The sequence below is a fragment of the Rhopalosiphum padi genome, chromosome 1, assembly GCF_020882245.1.
Source record: "Rhopalosiphum padi isolate XX-2018 chromosome 1, ASM2088224v1, whole genome shotgun sequence".
In the NCBI taxonomy this organism is placed as follows: domain Eukaryota; kingdom Metazoa; phylum Arthropoda; class Insecta; order Hemiptera; family Aphididae; genus Rhopalosiphum; species Rhopalosiphum padi.
This window is the reverse complement of record NC_083597.1, coordinates 64,665,334-64,688,996: the sequence shown is the minus strand read 5'-3', so window position 1 is coordinate 64,688,996 and position 23,663 is coordinate 64,665,334. Positions and strand designations below refer to the sequence as shown.

Genomic DNA, 23,663 nt, shown 5'->3' with positions numbered 1-23,663 from the left:
CCCAATTGATAAATGTATTTCATGTAAAATTTTAAATAACTCTTCATTATAAGCATATAATTTTACACAATTACCTTCTGCAGTTACTGGCATAATTAATTTTTCGTCTCCTAGTACTGTCATTACGTCATATTTTTTCATTCATTTTGAATTGGTTTTCTTCTCTAGCTTCAGTTGTTTTAAATAATTAATTATTTCATAATAATTAGATTTACTAATAAAAGTACTGTTAGTCTTTTTCGTTTCGATAACTTTGTTCAAATGTTCGTAAAATTTGAATTCCATTTTTAAAACATGTACAAAGTAACGAAGTATATAGTTTCGTTTATAAAAATAAAATGATGATACATACTTATTAATTTGTTTTGTTATTCCATCAAAATATTTGTAATATTATGGTACAAGAATAAAATTAATAATCATTGTTTATAATAAAAAAATAAATAATATTAGTTGGTTAAAAACAAATTCGTGATTTACATTGCCCGGTATTCCACAATATTGCCCGTAAAATATATATTATATATTATATAAATTATATAAAGGTTACTTACGATGACCTGATAAAAATGGTAAATTAACTAAACTCTTGATAAAGATGTTAAGTCATTATTTAATATTTATAGGTGCCAATAATACGTATCCGTTTTAATTATTTTACTCAATCTGGCTACTCAACAATTTACATTTTTACGAATAAAAGTATGTATTAATTGTGCTTAAGTATTATTATTTATTAATATTACTAATCTCATTGTTAACACCAATTATATCCTATGACATATTTAGCCTACCAATATCTTATATTAGACTTTTCTCAAATAACTATATGATATAATTTTGTGTTTAAGTTTAATGACCGTTAAAAAAAAAGCTAAAAAAATCGAAAATTTCAATTTTCTATGTTCGCTTTTGAATAATAACAAAATAAAGAAATCAATTTATTAAAAACTGGTATAAGGTAAATATTTTCGTTTTTCCCAATAATTAAGAAAATTGTTTGGAATTTTTAATTTTGTTCCTTCAAAATACTAACTTTTATGTTTAAAAAAAATGAATCTTACATTTTTACAAACTCAAAAGAGTTGACGACAGACACAGAAATAATAAAAATACATAATTGTACCTATAATCAATACATTTGATACATTTATATATATTGCACTAATTTAATAAATTAAATATTATATTATAAAAATAAATATAATTTTTAAAAATTATCGATGCATTTTCTGGATGATTTTTGGATAACGCAAAGTAGCTCTTATTAACAAAAAAAAAAGTATATATAACTATATAGCTTGTGATGGAAACGAATAGTTCCCATTTATATACCTTCCAAACCGCATTAACCTGTCTTTTTCGTTTACCAAATATGTACTTCTAATTGTGTACTCACTATCTATCTGCATTCTCCGGTGTCGCGTATAATTTAACTACGTTATAAGTTATAACCCGTACATCGTCTAACGTCTTCAACAGCCGTGTGCAGAGCGCACATATATATTATTCTATCGGGTATCCCGTGTAATTTTCTCTTTTCCCAGTCACTTCGTGTAATGAATTTATGGGTGGGCTTAAATTATTGCCCGAATAGTGTACATTTTTCTGCGTTCTCAAATGTCTAAGTACCTCGTTCTAAATGGGACTGCCCCCAATATAATATAATACAGCATAATGTCTGCTAGTATTATTTGATATTCCGTATAAAAACAGAACTTGCGTTAGCGATATTACAAATACTTCAAAGTTTTTCAGCGGACGTGTTTTATACGTACCTATGTATTATGAATGTTTTCTTGAGCAAGCAAAGAGCTTATATAATGTATACAATGTATACATACAGGGTAGTTCACCAAGCATTCACTCCCACTGTTTTTTCAATACTTAACGTAGTTATTCAAATTCTGATCTTTAGAACTTTTAAATATATGTATTTCAATAAGCCCATATTTTAAATTTCTTGAGATTTTTTCAAATACTATTTACATATTACAATACACAAAATTAAATAACTTAAAAACTATAATCGTTTGAATGTTGATATTAATTTGAAAATATTTTCAGAAAAATCATTTTTCCGATAATTGTTATTACTTATTTCATAAACAATGTATAGTAGAAAAGGAAGAGGGTGTTCATCTGAAAAATAGAAACTTGTATTGCTACAGTACCTACACTCTTTAAGTAATACAAAATTCTAAAAAATCTGATTTTGAATAACTGCAAAAAGGGAAGGGGTGAACTTGCTTGTTGAATCGTTCTGTATATACTCGCTCGCACGCGTCATTAGTTTATATTCGATTTTCATAACACGCGGATGACGAGTAAGGTAGCCATATAGGTAGGTACCTACTACCTATTATACATTTTATTTTGTCAACATATTTTTCTTTTTCGACACTGAACTAACAACGCTGTACGTAGTTATAAATGTATATTATTATATAATACACATACTATAAATATGTATTTAATCATAAAAATGTGTTTCGTCTACAACCAGAGAAGAAATAAATGCTTTTATCACACGAAACGCTTATCTCAGCATATTCCACAGCGTGTACGGCATATTTTGTCCGCACGACGTCAAAATAAAGAAATAACTAATCTCACACATTATGCATTATTTGAATATTATTATTATTATTTTGTAGGTGCCGGGTGAGTATAGCGTAACTATATAAGTTTGCGATGTCAAAAAATCTGTGTTCGATGATATACGCCTGTTGTTACTATTACTAAATAGGATTGGTTTTTGGACTTCGGTGCAAATGTATTCCGCTTTTATTTCAGTGTTTGGAATGAAAGCGTTCACTTCACGTTTTGTACACGTCATTTACTATTTAATGGACAAAAAAAATTGAACTTGAACAAAATGCATATTTTTAATGAAAAACAATTTTTAGATCGTTCAAATGAAATTCGTTTTTACTCTTTATACATTATTGTAATATTATGATTTTATGACCATGTATTACATCGACCAATTCATATTTATTTTACATGTTGAACCTTTTTTTATACAATCATAAAAATACGCGGTACGGGCTACTATTTTATGCATTGAACGTAAACGAATTCAATTTCATGCGAACTTCCCGGACACTGTATTATTGTTATACGAAATCGACAAGCACGACACAAGAAGCGCATCGAACATTTTAATAATTAAGTGCGACTCGATTAATATGTGTCGTGGTACATATCATATACGTATGTATAATTACAACTTTCATAATTATTTTATTTAGTTTATTTTTGATTCAAACAATTTTAGGTCGATATTATACTATATCAATGACCTGACCTGAGACGCAACTATATAGGTGTAATACTACATCTCGGCCATTGCCAGTTACCCTTCGTCCGGTGACGGTCGATAATAATATTGTACAAAGAGACAGAGATGCGTTATTAACGAGTATATTATTAAAACCATTGATCAAATATACTTAGGTTAGTATATTTAATCAATGTTATAACTAATACACGTTACAAACACGGACGGGGTGCTGAGACATAATATATATATATATATATATATAGCGCGGTGACAGTGGTGACACAATATATACATACATACACATATTATAATAACGCGTATCTTTTATATACGTCTGTAAAATGCACGACGTATGTATTCATGCGACCTCCAAAAACCTATAATATATGGCGTGCATAGAAACGGTTATTGCAGCGACAAAAATATAAGAGAAGAGAAAAAAATTACGTGTGCACAATGAGGCGACCGAAGGACTCGTTTCAAGACCCGTCAGAGTCTGTTCAGACGCGTTCGTTTTTTTCACCTTCTTCTCCTTTAGGTTTTCTTAACAACAACAAAAAAATAATAACAGGTGTTAAATGTTTGTTTGGACAGCACGTTTTCATAATACTCGAGTGTATTTTATTATATGCTTATTATTATTATTATATTATGTTTTATACGAGCGAATATACTGAATGGCTTGCGATGAATGTCTCTGCTTGCCTTACGCGTATAATATTATACTTACGTGAAAATCCCCAACGTGCAAAGGCAAGAGAAACAAATTATGCGCGATTAACGGAAGTTTTGGCAAATGCTCGTACGGCTGTTGGAAATGCGTTATAACAGAGGTGTGTAATGCGTATTATCCTGCACCCCAAGGTCAACATTTTGACTTGAAAATTGATTGATTTTATATTATGTTAATATTGGTGTATAACCATTTGTGAACACGAAAACCAATTTTGGAATCACACTGGGTACGCCTATTGATTTATGTTAATTAATTAACATATTGATGCGTATAGGTACGTCTATTTAATTTTTAAAAATTCCTTATAGTTTTTTTCATTATTTTAAAATTTTGATGTAGTTGTCGATCGACAAATCATTTAATTTTTAAATAACCCGTTGGTTGAAAATAAAATGGACCAGAAATATTTTAACCTAATTATTATCATTTTTCCTCAATTTTATTAAAAAAATAAAGTATTCAGGTCATAGATAACTTACTATAGGTTTTTTATTATTACTTATGTTGGTATACCTATGGTTCTTTTATCGAATCACATTTATTATTTCAAACCCTACTAACGTTTTTGAAAATATTTTTCTTACCGTCACAATTGCGATCTGCGCCTAAATACAAATAGTCGTGTAAGCTTTGATTTAGGTATATTGATATGCGCCGAAACAGCGTGATTTACCTCAAATGCTTAATTTATAAGAGTGCTCTCCAGTGGTCTGATTTGCGTCTACAAGTCTTAAAACCCAAAAGATTATAGATAATTTCTAAATGATGGTAATCTAAAATGTCGAGAATAAAAATAAACGAGTTTATTTTAGCGAAAAAGATAATTTAAGTTATAAACAGTAGTAGATTAAATATTTATAGAAAACGATATTATTCTCATTTTTGAGAAATCTTACTCAATTGTCAGTTTTTGCAATCGCCAATTGATATTCGGTTTTACCATTTAAAATTCGAAATGATGTATGTGCGGTTTTGGGGCACGAGCAAGTGCTAAATTAATTAAAATTATCATATAAGTACTCTCAAAAATAAAACTATACGAATCTCGATTCAGTTCGTATTTTTCTTTATGTCAGCAGCAGTATCAATTTGACAACTACGTGATCTATATTAATAAACTTTTATGCGCCTAAGGATAAATAAGTTAGTTTACAAGCAGACGAGGCAGCCGTTGCTGCCGTACAGTTAGTACGAACTATTCGAAATGTCACTTTTATTATATAAATTATACACTCATATGTTTGTATTAAACTTAAATATATACGGCTTGTTGACTGTTATTCATTCGTTGTAAAATAAAACTTTTTCTCTGTGACGACATCGTCTTGAATACACGTTATACCAGAATGGTCCTTTTATATATCGTGAACCATCTCCGGAAATGAATGGAATTTTTAAAATATTTTGATTTATAATTTCTATAGACAGCTGTAAAGAAAGGACATGATTTAATTTTTGTTTTAACGGGATTAAATACAAAAAGCGTTTAATTAGTACAAATCGATATATTATATTATATTTTTAGTGTCTGAATTAATTAAATAAATCTCAGAGGAACAACAATTTATATTCACCAATAGTTTTTTAAATAAATGCGTATCGAATAATCTGTAAAAATGGCTATACTCCATCAATACGTATGGTATTTTAATCGTACGACGCAAAGGCGGGTGCTATACAATATGTATTGTACTTATGATAAAATGAGTCAAAATTCTATAGTCTAGGATAATATTACATTCAAATATTCTGTACCTAATTTCTTACAATACTGCAGTACTATAATACTGCTGCATATTTGCGCTGTTTATTGATCGATCGCCCGCGAAAAACGGCGTCCAGGAAACGTACAATAATATTATGGTACGGTGAAGCGAAGGATTTCGCCGCTTTCGTGTCAGACTTGACCACCCCTGTAGCCGAAAACGCTTTCCCTGTGTATATACAATCCATTATACGGTGCCGAGGGGACCGGCCGCGAAGATTACATTGCAAATAAATACGCGTGCGCGGTGACCATGGTAGCGGTACATGCTGCTGCTGCTGCCGTTGTTGCACCGGGGTTCGGGAATAATTTCGAAAATCGTTGGAAAAGATAGCGACCCCTCGGGAATGACGACGGCGACGGTCGTATAGAAGAATTCAAATTTCCCAAAACGTAAATAAACGACTTTGGCCCCGCAGGAACTATCTCACGTGTACGTCATGAGATTTTTTCGCAAAACGTGTCGAAAGCGCGATATGTAAAAAATATAATATGTATGTAAACATATAAAACGCAGACAAACGGAAGCGATTCGTTTTGAAACGTTTTTTTTTTTTCAACGGAACGTAAAAGAAAAAACAGCGTTTGTGTTTCCTTCCCGCTTTTTTTTTTTTTTTTTTAATGATCTGTCGTCGTGTTCACAGCGACGGAGACTTTAACAATACATCAAGCCCCATCATTACTGTCGTTGTGTTTACGATAATAATAGTTGTATATTATATACATACGCGCGGGCACTCGAAAACCCTGAGAAAATATCGGCACCCACAGTGAGAAAGAGACAGAGAAACAGAGAGCCAGCGAAAGAGAGATGGAGAACTATTACACAATATACCTGCAGCACACGTTAACAGTGTGTATATATATATATATATGTATGCCTACATGTGTACGACAAGAAAACGACTAATAAAATAAATATCGCGGCGAGTCGGTTATTATTTCTATTGGGTATTATATTGTTACTATATATTTATTTTATTTTTTTTATTTTTTCGTAACATTGCGAAAGGTTATAATGTTTGTCAAGTCAATATTATACATATAATAATATAATGCGGCGGCGGCGATTTATGGTAAAGGGGTGAGACGCGTTCATTTTTACGATAATGGGACAAGCGGCGGCGGTTGCACTACTGAACACAACGGGAAACATTAATCTGGGAGAGTCAATATAACACAGGCGATATAGCGCGGTGGATGAACGAAATGGATTATTACAGCTGTCGTCGTCGTCGTCGTCGTCCCATATTATTGTGTATGTATATTATATTATATTATTGTACGACCGGTCGCGCCAGACGGTTTTTTTTTTGGATTTGTGCAAAATCGGCTCAGGCGATGGCGGCGGTGGCGGTCCGTCGACGACCGTATCGTAATAATCGACGTAACCTAGCCATTGTCCTGGCTGAGAGAACCCTCCTATAGCGGGGCTCGGCCAGCAAAACTTTTCGGACATCAATCATTTTCCGCTACACACCCCTGTCACCCTTCGACTAGGGTCGCGTCTTCCGAAAAGTTTTCCTCGCAAACTTATTGCACTGAGATACCATATTACTTATACCATAACAATAATTGTTGCAGCTCGTGGCCACCCCAAATCTATATATAATACCAAACGTCCCTTAAATATATATATATATATATTTACATTTGTGTGCTGTGAATAAGTAGGTATACGTTTTTCTTCCGAAATGGAAAAATATGGACAGCTAATAATAATTTTAAATCCACGTCTTATACATAGATATATCTATTATCAATCATAAAGTTAAAACATGGTCTTTGAAATTTCCCGAAGTTTCATGCTTTAAGCGAGTAATGTTATGGTAAAATATCATGACACAGAAAATGTTTACAACTTACTTAAAATATTTAACCATCATAAAAACCAATGCACAGACACGGAATAGAATATAAAATATATCCTACTTACGCAAAATTGATATTATTTATACATATATAAATATGTATACATATATAAATATGTATATATATATATATATATATATATGTGTGTGTGTGTGTGTTAAATGCTGTGCGTTTGTAAAAGACGAAGGCAAGACACGCGGATGTGACGCTTTCTTAATGGGTTTTTATTTATTTATTAACATAGATTATATAAAAACCATTATAATAGTTATGATTATGATTATAAATTTTTTTAAATCCAGGCCGAAATAGATTGTCTAATTTGAATTACAATTATTTTTTATCTATACGATATCATGCATTTCAACTAGGTTGGATTTCGTTGTTGAAAATTTACTTCTTTTTTACATATATAAACTGTTGAGATTTGAGTTTTGCACAGCGTCCAAATAGTCAAGTTTGAATAGAGTTCGTTGGTGTATTAGTGACATTACGTTATTATGTTGTGTTTATAACTGTAAAGTATCGTTCCATAAGTTGTTGATTCGTACTGATTGAATCGTACCAATATAATACGAAGTGTGTAACAATTGTTCTCTTGATTATTCACAACACGTTTTGTGTCAAAATTACGGATGAATATTTTGAGGTATATATATGTACGTATATATGAACATTTTGTTTATTGTTTGATTAGTCGGTGTAAAAAAAATTATACGCGCCATGTACTTTCTTCTAATTGTGTGGCGGTCATGCATTCTGAGTTATAATGTAGTTTGACGAAAACAATTAACTTTTCGGTGGATATATCATACACCTACGCAATAATAACACTATACTGATGAATAATTCACGCGCGTAAAACGTAATATAAAAAAAACCATCTCATTATGAATTCATATAGTTAATGCTTAATTTACATGTTATTTCCGACCGTGATAAACTAAATATGTAGGAAGATTAGAGCTAGTTAACTACCCTTTACATGCGTGTTTTCTGAAGATTATAATTATAAATAAATTTCTTTATATTCGTATTTACAATAATTAATATGTGACAAAAAATATATAAAATAATAATATGTTCTCTGGCAGGATTTTCATTTGATCGATCGCTAAATTATCGATAAGTTAGTTATTACAGCACAATGTAGTTTCATAACACAAAATAGCATTGTTGTTCAATCCAAAATAAATAGTTAATACGATATTTTATTACCTCATGCCATAATTACATTTCTATTGACAATTTTACCACCATAACACTAAACACATTCCAAAACTATGATAGTTCTTTAAACATTATTTCAAATTTAGACTTTAGATTTTAAAATTTGTCTGATTTTTTTTTTATAATTGCTCACGAATTTGTTCAGTAAGGCCAATTATCTTCATAAATATGTATATATACAATATATGTATTAAATAACTATGATATCAGTTCGTTATACACAATTTTCATACAGCCAAAAATATCTCAATAAATACTTCAGGTAAAACGAATGTTTAAAAAAAAATCCTAACCGGAATCGACAAATATATTATATATATTCGTACTTTTTATGTATTATTTATACTATATTATTATAAAAATCAAGGTCAGAAATATTGTACGTTTAACTGGATATTATATTATTCAGTTTTTCTATTAATATATAGTCTATAGTAATACGATCATACATATAACATATTACATAATATATTTATATATTATATATTATTATATATATATAAAAAAAAAAAAGGCAAACAACGAAAACGTAAATTCTTTTTAAATAAAAAATACGGTATTTATGTCTATTGCGAGGCCACAACGGTCATTTTGGTTTTCTTATGGTTTTTTTTTTTGGTTCTACCACAATAACAATTAATAATAAAATTATAACACAATAGTATTAGCATCTCAACGTAATATAAGTGATTTCATAGTCTCTGCACATTATTTCATTATATAAAAGTATCAACATTTTTATTATTATATAAATTATGCCGTATTATCTATACATTAATATTTGTTATTTATTAAGGTAGTAAGGTACCTACCATGTGTAAGCTTTATGTAACTATGTACAATAAATTGCCATTGAATAGGTACCTAATAGACACTACATAATTGTAAACCTAAATTAATTTTCGTTAATAAAGACAATGTTATATTGTACATTATTATTTTTTAAACGTATAACATTCATTTTTTTCCCAGACCAACATTATATACGTTTATGAAAAAAATATAATATATATTTTTAAGTATTTTTAATATTCATAATATTTTTTAAAGTTTTTTCAATTAAATGTCCTCAGTTAAATTACAAAAACTGAAGGGGACCAAGGTAGACACATTTTATAATCCAGCAGTAACACTTTTTTGCTTGATATTAATTAAGGATTAATTTAAATTTATGAGGTCTCTACAGCACTGGTGGTGAAGTAATCGTCTAGGTGGATTTTTACAGATGATATTATTTGAATTGACATTTGCTATGAGAAGGTAGGGTATGGTTGACTAAGCAATATTGTAATCGTTACTGTAGTATAAATATAATATAAACAATAATCTTTAAGGTTATTTATAAATTTACAATAATTATAACATAGATATACAAATAACAAGTACTTATTCATTGTTCATTTAATTCCATTCCAACTAATTTCCAAGGGTGCCTATTGCCTATACATAAAATGTTAATATATTTTAATTTATAATTGGAATATTTATTTTTTCAAATCAAACGTTAACGGTTGATTTAGTAAATAACATTATATTATGTAGGACTTAGTTAGACGTATTACCATGGATCATAAATATAAAATATATAATATAAAGTATTCGTAATCAATAGTATTACACTAATGCTACACTTATTATACATATTAACGGTTAAAATATCAATTACCCATCGTATTATAATTGTTTAAACATAAAAAAAGAAAGTTCACAACGAAGACTACCCTGACTACCTTGTGGCTCGTATGCACGCCTATGATGTCCATAATAGGTACGTATTTTTTATTTCACCGAAATCGCTTCTCTCTCGCTCTACAGTATAATATAATATGGTATCGCATGTGATGTGATAAATATAATATATATAGTTTTTCGACTCTACCAACAAAAATATAGGTAACGTACGACGCGTGTTGTGGCCTCCGAAACACGCCGCGTGCAAACGAGTTCGTTTCGAATTCTATAGTGTGGAAAAATAAACGTTCGCATTGGTAAAAATCAAAAGCTATTACCGCTCATGCGTGCCCGTAGGGGAGTCGTAAAACGAGCTGGCGTGCGCGCGCCCGCTCGCACACACACAATACACACACACACATTCGCAGACGTCTTGTTTAACTAGCCGCGCGCACTAAAATATTCATATATTTTATTATATTGCATTACATCCAGTCGACTTGTACGTATAAACGCGTATATACACACACTGGCTACATAGGTATAAAATAGTGGTGAGTGGTGCGCGCACAATAGCCCCGAAAAAATAAAAAAACCCCGATATTTTAATCACTCGGTTTTCGGCTTTGTTCGAATGATGGAACGGGGGAGTGAGGGGGTCTCGTGAAATAATAATATACAATATGATAATTCCCGAAGAGACCGAAAATAAAAAAAAATTAACAACAACAATAATAATTGTCATGCCGAATTTTTACGTACACGAGCTGCTCCGGTCGTATGCATAATCATATTATTATACGACTGAAAAAGTGTTATAATTTATTATCACGCATCGCGTTATAACTTATTGTGTTATTTGTATCATCATATGCATAATATCGCAGTGCATAATAATATATTATTATAATAGAATACCTATATTATTACGGTCGCGTGCTGCTGCAGCGATGTGCACAATGGCACGACGTTATACGAGCAACGCCGCGAGCAATAATTATTATACAATTATTCGGACAGATTTTTAATACGTCAAAATATATTGTAATTCAGTGGCTAAACGGACGAAATATTTGAAAAACCAATGTCATAGATTTATTTTTAAAGAATTTGAGGCGGCTGCGTCTACCTAATAGTCAAAAACAATAACTAATAAAATATTAGAACTTGTGAATCGTAAAAATTAAAAAAATGTTTACCTATCTGGAAAATAATCGTTATTCAATATTAGATTGGTAGGTAGGCAGCTCGATTTTAAGTTGCTTACGAAATATTTCTATTTCGATTTGCAATAATTGCAGTGTATTTAAACTGTTTTAAATCAACTGTCGTGGGGACGCGACGCTCACAAATATCCATCTAAAGTGAATTCGGTGCAAAATAACAAAGCTGTTAAGCTTATGCACAATGCACGATATCTGACACCCCCCCTCCTCCTCAGCATGGTATGTGTAAAATTACATACGATTCACTGATCCGATCGACTAACATCTATTCGAGAATCAATAATAAAACTCCCGATCTAACCTCGTCGAACACATCCACGTAACCTCGATCGCCGTACAAAAAATCACACGACTAATAAGAAAACACTATTTAAAACTTAACATACGATGACTGGTCCAAAAGGCAGAGTTTAGTTAATCGATTTTAACAACTCGTTATTTTTTAGGCAAACACCTAAAACGATTTTACGAGCCGTTCATCATCAGCAATGTAACGTAAAGAAAAAAAATGCCGCTTATTTATATAGTTGTGCCACGCGTATGCGGTCCGTTGCGGCACACTGCACACCAGCGGTCCACGCGCCTAATGTTTCACTGAAAGTCGTTAATGCCGCGTCGGCTTTTGAATAACAATTATTATTATAATCATTAAAACGCTGATAAAACACAGTGGCCTTAGCCCTTAACGAGCGCATAAAATTTGTGTATATATATATATAATATTATTATGTTATACGGGAAAACAACACGTTGAAACGCCGAAGTCGGCTGTGGATTATGCGTAACACAGGCAGCCGACGAATGGTTCAACATAAAGGGTTTCTCTACCATAATACATATTCTCCGTATAGGCTTTGGACCAAAGTTTGCTGATTAATGTTCGGTAAGTACTCTTCAGTATGAATTTACTAGAGTTGATAATATTATATATTATTACAAAATATCTCGTCGCCGTCGTCGCCGTTGTTGTTGTTGTTGTTGTTGTTATTATTGTACGTACTGCAGTTTCTCGCTAGCGAAAAATAAATAAATCGTATACATAGCATAGAGTGAATATAATAATATATAATATTATAAATGTAGATAATTATTTGAAGGGGTGGAAGGCCAGACTTTTGTTTTCGATGGTGACCTATACGTCATAATACGTGTTGGACCGCTCACGTCGAATTTGTATACTTATACATATACGATTAGCGATTTCAACTTTTAAGCCTGAAGCATTTAACCCAAGGTCAGCTTATAATAAATAGATATTTGAACTATTATTATTGTGGTAGTTTTTTTTTATATATATAGAATCTCAACTACTACTGTACAGCTTCAAAAATATTAAAAATAGCTATTCGTCATTGACTTAAAAAATCTCAAAAATATTCCTGAAAGATGGAATAAATAATTATTCTGACAGTATTTTTTTATTTCATCACATTTATCTCTTTCATCTTGATTTGGAAAAACTTAAAAATTACGTATATAAAGTTTATTTTACTTCATTATAACTGTTTTTTTTTCGACATCTGAAAAATCTTTTTATTTTAATATGAATTAATGAATGTATATAATATATATTATACATCTTATTGAGTATTACCCATACAAGAACTGGGTAAATAATGATAAGTGGTTTTCGAATGGCTCCTTCGTGTTGGAAATACGCCCTTGTATTATAATATGTAACTAATATTTATGTATCGAGTACAAAGGATGTAGACGTCGCAAGATTGAGACGTTGAAAGTAAAAGTTTTTCAAAAATAAAATTAAACGTCAACCACATCATTAAGTATATATTATATATAAGTGTATATATATATGCTTACCAATACAGCTGACAATAATACCGTAACGGTAATTGAAAAAAAAATGTGAAACGCAATATGTATACCTATACCTATATACACTAGAATAAGGATGAGAAAAGAACTGCTCGGTGAAGAGATCAGCATTGAAAGTATAAAATGAATCGGGAGGGGGGGGACAAAAGGCCTTTACTGCAGGCATATACGTATATATATTTATATATTACGCCTCTTGATGGCTATAAGTTGTATCGAATATAAAATGCGTTTGATGTTAGGGACTGAAAATCAAAATGGCCGTCTGCGTTGCCACAGGAGGGAGAAAAGCACCAGTGGAAAAAAAAGAATAGCGTCTTTCAATTTTCTCGTAATATTTGGATGCTGCACGTAAAGATGTATAATAATATTCTGCGGTGCCTACGTTTTTAGACTTTATTTAAACATAACAATAATAATTGCACTGGAACGGTATTCTAATTAATCTTAAATAAAAATATTGAAGCTCTCGTAAATTATTTCATAATATTTTTGATGAATTGAACTTTTGTAATATATATTTTTTTTAACTTTAATTTGTTAGATTGAATTGAATTATGTATGTAGGTTTAGAAACACGAGACATTTCGCATACGCCATTTAAGTTTAAGTGAACTTTTAACCAGTTTTTTCGCCAAATTATGTTCGATAAAGAATTATTATCTGTTTAAATTATTAAAAAAATTATTAAAATTATTAAAAAAACCGTACATATATCTTTATGTATTTTCATTGTGATATTTGATCAATGATTTCGGTTCGCAGTCATCAAATTGAATGGATTGTAAATTTCGGCGGCAACAGAAAAAAAGATTTGATAAATAGCTTATCCCAATAAATTACAGTTTATCGTGAATAATAAAAGAAAAAAAGCCATCAAAATCGCTAAATGTTATCAGCTTCTAGTAATTCACTGAGAACGGATAAAAATCATCTCGTTAAATTGTTTGTTGTCGGCAACGCATAACAAACCGATTAGAAAAAAAAATTATACGAATATAAACGGTGTAACCCGTATTTTCCACAAGTCGTTGCGTTAAAAATGTTCAAAATGCACTTACAAAAAACGTAATATTGTTATCAGCCAGGTTTGAGCCACGACGTTGAGTCGTCTATCCATCTCTAGTCCCATCTATTACACGTGCATTGTGTACACCGATTTTCTATTGTAGCGAACAGGAAATTCATTTCGCATTTTGTCGGAAGCTTTTTAGTTTTTGCGCGTGTTCACTATTCAATTTCTCGGCAACTATTATGATATTATGATGTGTTTATATTGAAATTTGCACCATAATTCTGTTCAAACCCCCAATGATGGTAGAATATATTTTTCGTAATGCCGTAAAACAAGTAATTTTAATAACAAAATAAGTGCTGTGACAATATATACTTATGAACTACGACGAAGACGAGCGGGATATTAATATTTTTATAAGGTAGTAATATCATGTTCACACACAATGCGGATATTTTTTATATTTCAGTAATATGTGATAAATTATAAGTACTGCAATGAACAGTAATCGTTGAATGAAACGAGAATGAAATACACCCGATATTTGAGGTTGTGGATTTGAAAAATGTCAGTTGTTATCGGTAAACGGGAAACAATGACGGTAGGTACTCGTAGTTAAAACCTGGATTTACGTTGTTGTTATTACTTTGTCCGAGACAGGTTGGCTGTTGTGTAAAATTAACGATTTCTTATGCCTTGACATCGTCTAGTTTTCGAAACTTAGTTTATTCTTCACATCTTTCTTACAGCCGTCTTGTATACTTGTAAACATTACATTATTACATAATATATAACACATCGATTTTAATTAATATTATCGAAAACATTGTTTACCTACTTACATTTCATATAATATACAAATGTTAACTTTACTAAAAGTCTAATATTAACATTATTAACCCAATAAGTAATGATGAAGAAGAATTTTCTTTTACAAAAGACGAACATCAAAACTATGCTTAATAAAAAACAACGCATTCTTAAACAAAAAAAATATGTATATCAAAAATAAAAACAAACTTTTAGATATTTCAAAAACACTTAAAACTTATAAGAAAATAATTAAACGAACACATTTTTGTTTTTCAACATTTAAGCGAACTTAAATAATTTCATCATTATTATTCATAAAAGTTTTAGTAAACTTTATAGAGCATTAAGGTAAATTTTGTAACTTGGCGTTAAAGAGTTTTGTATTTAATATGAGTTGGCCAGTACCTGACCTGATTTTCAATAATATGATGTTTTAATATTAGTATGACATGGTAATTTATTATTTTCAGTTTGTGAGGTAACATTAATGGTTATAGTGCTGACGCGTTGAGCGCCTTTGATAAACTTGAGTACATACAGTAGACGTCTATAAGCGAGTAAAACGTGTACACATTCATCACATACCCACATAGGCAACCTAAGCTAGGATTTCTATATGCATTTACATGTTTGTTTCTTTAGTCAAAATTGATTGGTAGTCAGCCATGTTTACGATGTGACTCATTCTCAATCTAAATAAATTGTTTCCAATATAATTCAATACGCATATAATTGCATACTTAAAGTTCTCGAAAAGGTTATTGGAAAAAATTGATTTAAAATCGTTTTTATTTAATCAATGTCTGTAATTTTTGTTTTTTAATTCGATTTGTCGTAATTCAACTATTTATAAACTAACATGGTTGGTTATCTATTTAGTAATTATTGGTTTGTAATTAATTTATGATTTCCAAGTACACATGTATACACATTTATATTTGCAGATACATAAAAATAATTGTTTTCATACTTTACCATTTTTTATTGCACATAAATCCTTCTAGCCCTATAAATAACATTCAACATTAAATAGGTACAATAATGAAAAATATTATGCGTATACGAAGATAACCCGTACTTTATACAATACTACACTGCATCGCTTACAAAATATGTTCATCGCGATTTCCCTACAGATCACACGCTCCATCCCGCGACTGCCGCCGGTACAGTTTTAAAGCTGTGAAGTGGTTAATATGTTACATCACATCAGTCCGTTAAAATTTATTTAGTGCGCATATGAGGTGGAAACAATTTTCATAGGTACCTACTTGTATATAAGGCATACGGGTGCACGTGGTACATATATGAATTGTAGTTTTTTTACTTTTGAAGTAGCGAAAAGTAGGTGTACATAGTACATACCTATATATATATATATATATATATATTTGTTAAGCTAACTATAACGTACATTATTACGTCTTGTCTTTTACTCTTTTCGTTAAAAATATTTTCGAAATAATGTTACACGTGTAGACGTCATATAGCGATTGGCATTATAGTAGCGAAAACAATTGAAACGTTTATTTCGGTTACGTTTTTTGAAAGGCTTAGAACCCACGAATTGAAAGTATAACATAATAACGTCATCTCTCACATCGTTACCTATACGTCGCCTGCAGCCGGAACAGAATCAAGCAGCTGGGTTTCGACAAGGAAAAACTATTCGTTGCATTCGTATCGAGTGCCGGTAGTTTAACAGTCCAAGTGCCGACATTTTTAATCTGTTACCAAGTTGATTTCAAACTGTTATAATTTAATGTTACGATGTGACTTTGACGACAAAACGAAATCAAATTCGAAACTCTCATATTGAGCGCGGTAAAAGATTTTTCAAAATGAATATTTCGTATAAGACAATATTATACAAAGCTGTAATAACGCATGTTCAAAATCACACGGTATTCCTACAAATAGTATATTATTATTAAATGGCTAAATGTTCTCGCCGTCTGCCAAAAACGAGCGCACCCCTGATCGCCGTCTCGCTGTGTTTTAGTTTAGGATTAGTTCTGGGAAATTTTTCCTCCCACGCGAGCACGACAGCCGCAACATCCCTCTGGACCGCCCTCTATATCTCCGGGGAAACCGAAATGCGCACAAAAGACTTGACAATTCGTTTTATGTATTACTACTATTATTATTATTATTATTATTATATTGCATAGACAACTGCGTGGCCGGCCCGCGATTAGTCACATCGTAGAGTGTGGCAGCGGCGGCAGCAGGGGCGAGAGAATCTAACGTCAAGGGGGTGGAAGAAGAGGGGCGGGCGAGCACGACTCGCTGCAACCCCACGACGACCATTGTTGTAGCGCATATATAGGTCTGGATGACTCATCGACTCGGCGCGGCGCGGTGACGCATCTGTCGCGTCTAATCATACACTATATTATTGTATATTAACCGCCGCTGCCGTCCTAGACAACGAACAATATTATTATTATTTTTATTATAACGTTTTGTCTGTAGGTACGTTATTTATTGTGATCCTTATTGTAAAGCAACCTTTATGTTAGGGCATAAACGACGGCACCACCCAATTGGGAAAGTACAACAAATCGCAATTTATTTTAACTTTTTAACACTGATGATAATTAATAAGTGCGTACTTGTTTGATAATCAAAACAGCCGTCAGATCAACAAAATTTTAACTTACTCATATCCAGTCATATGCAATATTTTCAAACGAAGACTTACTGGGAATCAAAGCGTAGATACAGTCTCTGTTTTAATACAATGCACTTGCCTTATACGCGTTTCTTTTAAAACGTATAAGAAGTCTTGAAATAAGTTATAATAGTTTTATTATTAAATTAAATAATGTGACGAACCAGTTAAACTTTTGTGCACTATCTGTGGACTTTGCAGAATTGATCCTCTGATCCTCTGATGTTACCGTAGTTACTGTTGATAAGAATCCCCCTTTTTTATTATAAATTATTAAGTGGATAATATTTTTCAAAGTTGTGAAATACCTTATTCAAAATCGAACGAGAAGTTTTTCAATTACTAAAATGTTTATACTAAGGATTAATAATCCTCAAAAAGGGTTTTACTAAAAGATAAAATAAATTTAATATTAGATCTAAAATTTATTATACTCGGAACATGTTGGTAGTTAATCATTAAAATTTTCAAATTGCACTATAGTCACTTATTTTTCAAACCCATTATAATATGAACCGATTAATTATTTTTCTTAGTACAAAAATTTCAAAAAGTCAAAAACTACTAGTTTGAATTTTGATTTAAACGTGTCATCGTTTTCAGAAAATTGCACTGTTAGATAATTTACAGTAAAACCTAGGAAGTTTGTTTGACAAAAGTTTATATCTCTATACTCTATAGTCCACGGGACACTATTTAAGTAGTAAAAAACATCTCAAAAATTCTAAAATATGGTCTTTAAATAGGTTTCATTAAAAACTTCAAAATTTCGAATTTATATGAATTAATTATTAAATGAAAAAAATGAGAGTAACCATATCATACTTGGTGAACCACTACCACGTATATAATATGCATATATTAATTACGTATTTATTATGGTGCAAACGGTATAGGACTATAAATATAATTATTATCTTACTTGACTCTGTGTATAAATCGAACATATATGATGTATGTCATAATATCCGTTTACCCAAGAACTTGACCGAGTGGAGACCTATTTATTGCGGTACACTCGTGTACATTCAACTAAGACTTTATATAGTATATGTATAGGCAATATCACGACTGCAGTGCCGCGCTACATATTAATATTATATGCATATAGGTGCGTATAATAGTTGTGCATACACATGCGGAATTGAAAGCTAATTTATCGTCGTCCGAAACTGCTTAAATCGTATATTAAACGCGCACACGCACCAAACGTGTCATGTAATAATATTTATTAAACACGTGAAAAGCGGCGGCGTTAGCGCTACTGTAATCATTAATATAAAAAATATCATATTAAATGTGCAATGCGCGTGTATATTACACGTATGTAATATATTATACATACAGTGCACCGCAGTAAACGACAACAATCTTTATACATAAATGTCGGATAATAACTGTTCTGCGGCGGCGTCTTGTCGTTATAATAATATGATAATATTTTATATAAAATATAAGTACAGCCGACCGCACGCGAATCTCGTACGGTAAATAATTTATTGTATTGTTATTCGATTGACACACACAGGTCACGTCCGCACTTATAATAATTGTAGTAGCTGTAAAACGATTTGAAAAAATTAATATTTATTTTAAACATTTTCTTAGGCAATCTATACCAAATAATCCGGGTTAAAGATCCATTATTGGGCGTCGAAACACAAATTACAAAACCCTTATTGAATTAGTGGGCTATACTCTTGACATTCAAACTTAAGCCCCTCCTTACTATATGATTTTGACTTATGCATAATTATTAATTTTAAACAATTTAATAATAAAATAATTAATAAAACTAACAAAAATAAGTTAGTAATTTCAATATTACTAATATTAGCAGAAAAATGTATGTATAATATTGAAAAACCAATAACAACAAACATCTCATCATAGTATAAAACTTCATTCACAACTACTATTTCAATTAATTTAAAAACTTCATCATATTCTTTACAAAATCTTATCAATATTCAATACGAATTTATCAGTTTATAATAATTTCGTGTTATATAAAAATAATATCTATAATACATTATTATATCCTCGTGAGAAATCTAAAAATGCCTATAAATTTTTACACAACCTTCAAGATACCAATTTAATATCCTTCGGCGAGTGGAGTTTCTATTTCTCTAGGTAATATTTCACCGCCGATGCCATTAATGTTAGCCAAATTATGTTATAAGGTTTTCAAAACGTTTTAACAATATAATACACATAGGACATAGATGTAATTTATTATATTATATATATATAATGTTTAGGATTATCACATGCGCAAACATACCACAGCTAGCTTCGATTAGTGGTGGGTTACTCTAAGAATAGTCTCAGCAGAAACGTAGTTGCGCGTTATACAAAAATATCACAAAACCAACAAAGTTTCGAGGTATACTGAGGGGGTTGAAATCAATCTGCAATTAATAAATAATAACGTTATTACTCAAACTTTATATATATATATATATATATTTGCGTAGTAGTACAATACGTGAACTATAGGGTTAAATATAAATGTTACATTGTATATATGGTACGTTATATAGGTTCACGATTACGCTGATCGCCATTCGACTATAATATACGAACGTGTGTGTACGTGTAGAATAAAAGCAATCTTCTTACTATTATATTATATTATATTATATGACACATCAATAAACGATTGATGTGCATTCCGTGTGGCATAATAATGATTTACAGCCGTGACTTGATCGCGATGAGATATCCGTTCATCGAGCAATCGCCTTCTGTAATTAATTAGTAAACGAATCGAAAATAGGCGGTAGGAACACATCATAAAAAATTATTCATTATCACGTATGTGGATCATTTTCTATTTTAACGAAAACGTCTCGGATTCCGAACAAGGGCGTCATATTTAGTGAGAAGGAACAAACGACCAAAGTTGTAAATTTGTAAAAAAAAAAAAAAAACTGCGAACCAAAACTACTTCAGGGGCTGTAATTTTATTCGTCGCTCTTCAATAGTATGATATGTATATATATTTTTTTTTTCAATATTTAAAAATATTTCACGAGCGGTTCGTTAAAACGCAGATCTTTTCATCCGATCGCGTACATGACTTACGACTCTATACATATATTATAATAATCTGTGATGGCATCGAATTCATAAAAAAAAAAAACAAATTGAGGAACAAAAATTTATTATATTCTATTGACTTGCGGAGAACCAAAATTATAATAACGAAGCAACGATGCTTCAGTTCGCACGTATATTTTTTTTGCCGTACCTACACAATGTTCACTATACAAACTTTAATATCTACATCACGATTTATTGTTGTGTTTTTTTTTTTTTAAACAGTTATGATAAAAAAAATATGTACTTACTTTCCCAAATCACATCAGATGTCGCGCTATTCGTTCATGATGTAGAACGACACGATATTATCGCTGTATATCGACCCGCGTCAAGTCTGCAGCAGGTATCGTATTTACGCAGAATAATAATTGCGCTCCGCTGACGAATTTCTGTTGAACTTCTGTAAAGATGAATAATTATGAATAAAACGTCAAGTGCATAATTAATTGAATTGAACCATTAATGTGACTATATTCCATTACTTACACTGTTGTAATATGCCGTATAGTGATGAGGTGCTGGTAAAATGGAAAAACTAAGGACAATTAAATTATATCCTGTAAAATATTGATCTAAATTGATCTTGTTGTTGAAAGAATCATTCTTATACGCGTGAAGCCAACTTCCTATGTGTTTTTAATTTTCATAAATCAATAACTATTTTATTGTTGTTTTTATAAATATTTCACTTTGCTCATTTTTAACCATAAGTATTAGTTTTAAAAAAAAAAGAGTGACTGACTATAATTACGAGGGTGCAATGCAACGACGTGTCAATTAGCAGCCCACGAAAACGCACAGTCAATGCAACACACTCGTTGACACAATAAGACGCGGACGAATTATGAAACATAATTAACTACTGGTGTTCGTTTGATTCCGTCGATAGAATCACGTGTTGATGGAGACGATTCAGTCACCTGATTGTGGTGGTGAATGATGTGGTGACGGATCACGCACACACTCAATGACGGGCGCCGGAGCGACGAATATGAATGCTGAGTAAAACGACACGCACAATAGTTCAAAAAAGGCCGACGGCAAAAGAAATATATACGTGTCGTAAAAAGAGTGTTCACTCTCGGGCCGTTGCGCATCGGTACCAACGAGCAGAAAAACACTGTCGACCGGACACGGAACAAAAGCCCAGCTTGTCAATTTTATCGGCATAAGGAAGAGGGGATCGAACGTTCTCGATCATCCACGTTATCGCAAAACCTATTTGGGAAGTTCCTAAGGAAGGCTGCAGTTTGAACAATATTATATTATTATATAATACTTAGTAATGCAAATAAATAAATTGCACCTTTATAACTATTATAAGACTTTTTTTATTATTATTTAAAATCCTACAAAACAGACAATATTAAATTTAAAAATTCGATTAACCTCTCTCCTTTAAGCTTGAAAGCTTGTGTAGGAGAGAGGGAGTTATTGTAATTAAGAAAAAAAAAACAAAAATAAATATTTAATATGCATAACATAGCATAAAATATTAATATAACATGATAAAATAATTAGATAAAGAGATAATCAAATTGAATAATGTAATTATAAAAATTACAATTGTATAAGCATAAATGCAAAGTATAAAAAAAATACAAAAAATATATAATACAATATGAACGTTGTACCTATAACATTACAAATAAAATAAACAACGAATAACCAAAAGACTTGATATACTACAAACAAAGCGTTCTTCGCCAATTTCAAAATAATATAATATTTAGGTACGTATATCAAAAATATATGTGTTATTTATATAATTTATATTTGTATTGATATATTATTATTAAATATAATTAATTTAAGTAAGTACAGGAAAAATACAGAAAATAATAAAATAAAATATAATGAAATACTATGCAAGTAATATTTCTTAAATTATAAGTTAACTCAGCTAACATTATTTTTCCGTGTATTGATCGACAGTTAACAAAAACTCGTATGCGTGAATTTATACTATCTCAAAATATTTTAGAGTGTTAAACGATTTTTTTATAACAATATGTCGTGACAGAGACGCACGAAAACGATATAATATTATAATATGATTTACGGTTTTAAACGATCATTGATCACATTCAATAGCATTAAATATATAATGTAATAATGTATATTGTACTTATATAATGTAATATATACAAGGATGATGTATTTATATATACTTTAGGGCGCGTGAATGCGATTATTACTAACAATAATAGTATGATGCAGTGCCATAAAATTATATATATATAATAAGATAGGTAGATGTGCTACTATTTTATCTGTAAGAATTTGCAATTTTTCTACACTGTCAGGTAAAAATGTCATAAATAAAAGAATTCGATACAGCAAGTAGCAACGCATCCGAATTGCGTGCGGCAGATAAAGATTAAAAACCATAACAGTCGCATTGCATGCAAGATTTATTTTTGGCACGTCC

At 30.9% G+C, this 23,663-nt stretch overlaps 1 long non-coding RNA gene across 1 annotated transcript in view; it reads right to left on the bottom strand.

Moving 5' to 3' along the window:
- Positions 1-22,352, bottom strand: part of LOC132917673 (uncharacterized) — a 47,986-nt gene extending 25,634 nt beyond the window's left edge. The window contains exons 1-2 of the long non-coding RNA XR_009660319.1: positions 21,719-22,352; positions 21,481-21,632 (exon numbers count right to left, since the gene is read on the bottom strand). This is a non-coding gene — a long non-coding RNA (uncharacterized LOC132917673). The remainder of the gene's footprint in view (positions 1-21,480; positions 21,633-21,718) is intronic.
- Between the last annotated feature and the right edge of the window lie 1,311 nt (positions 22,353-23,663).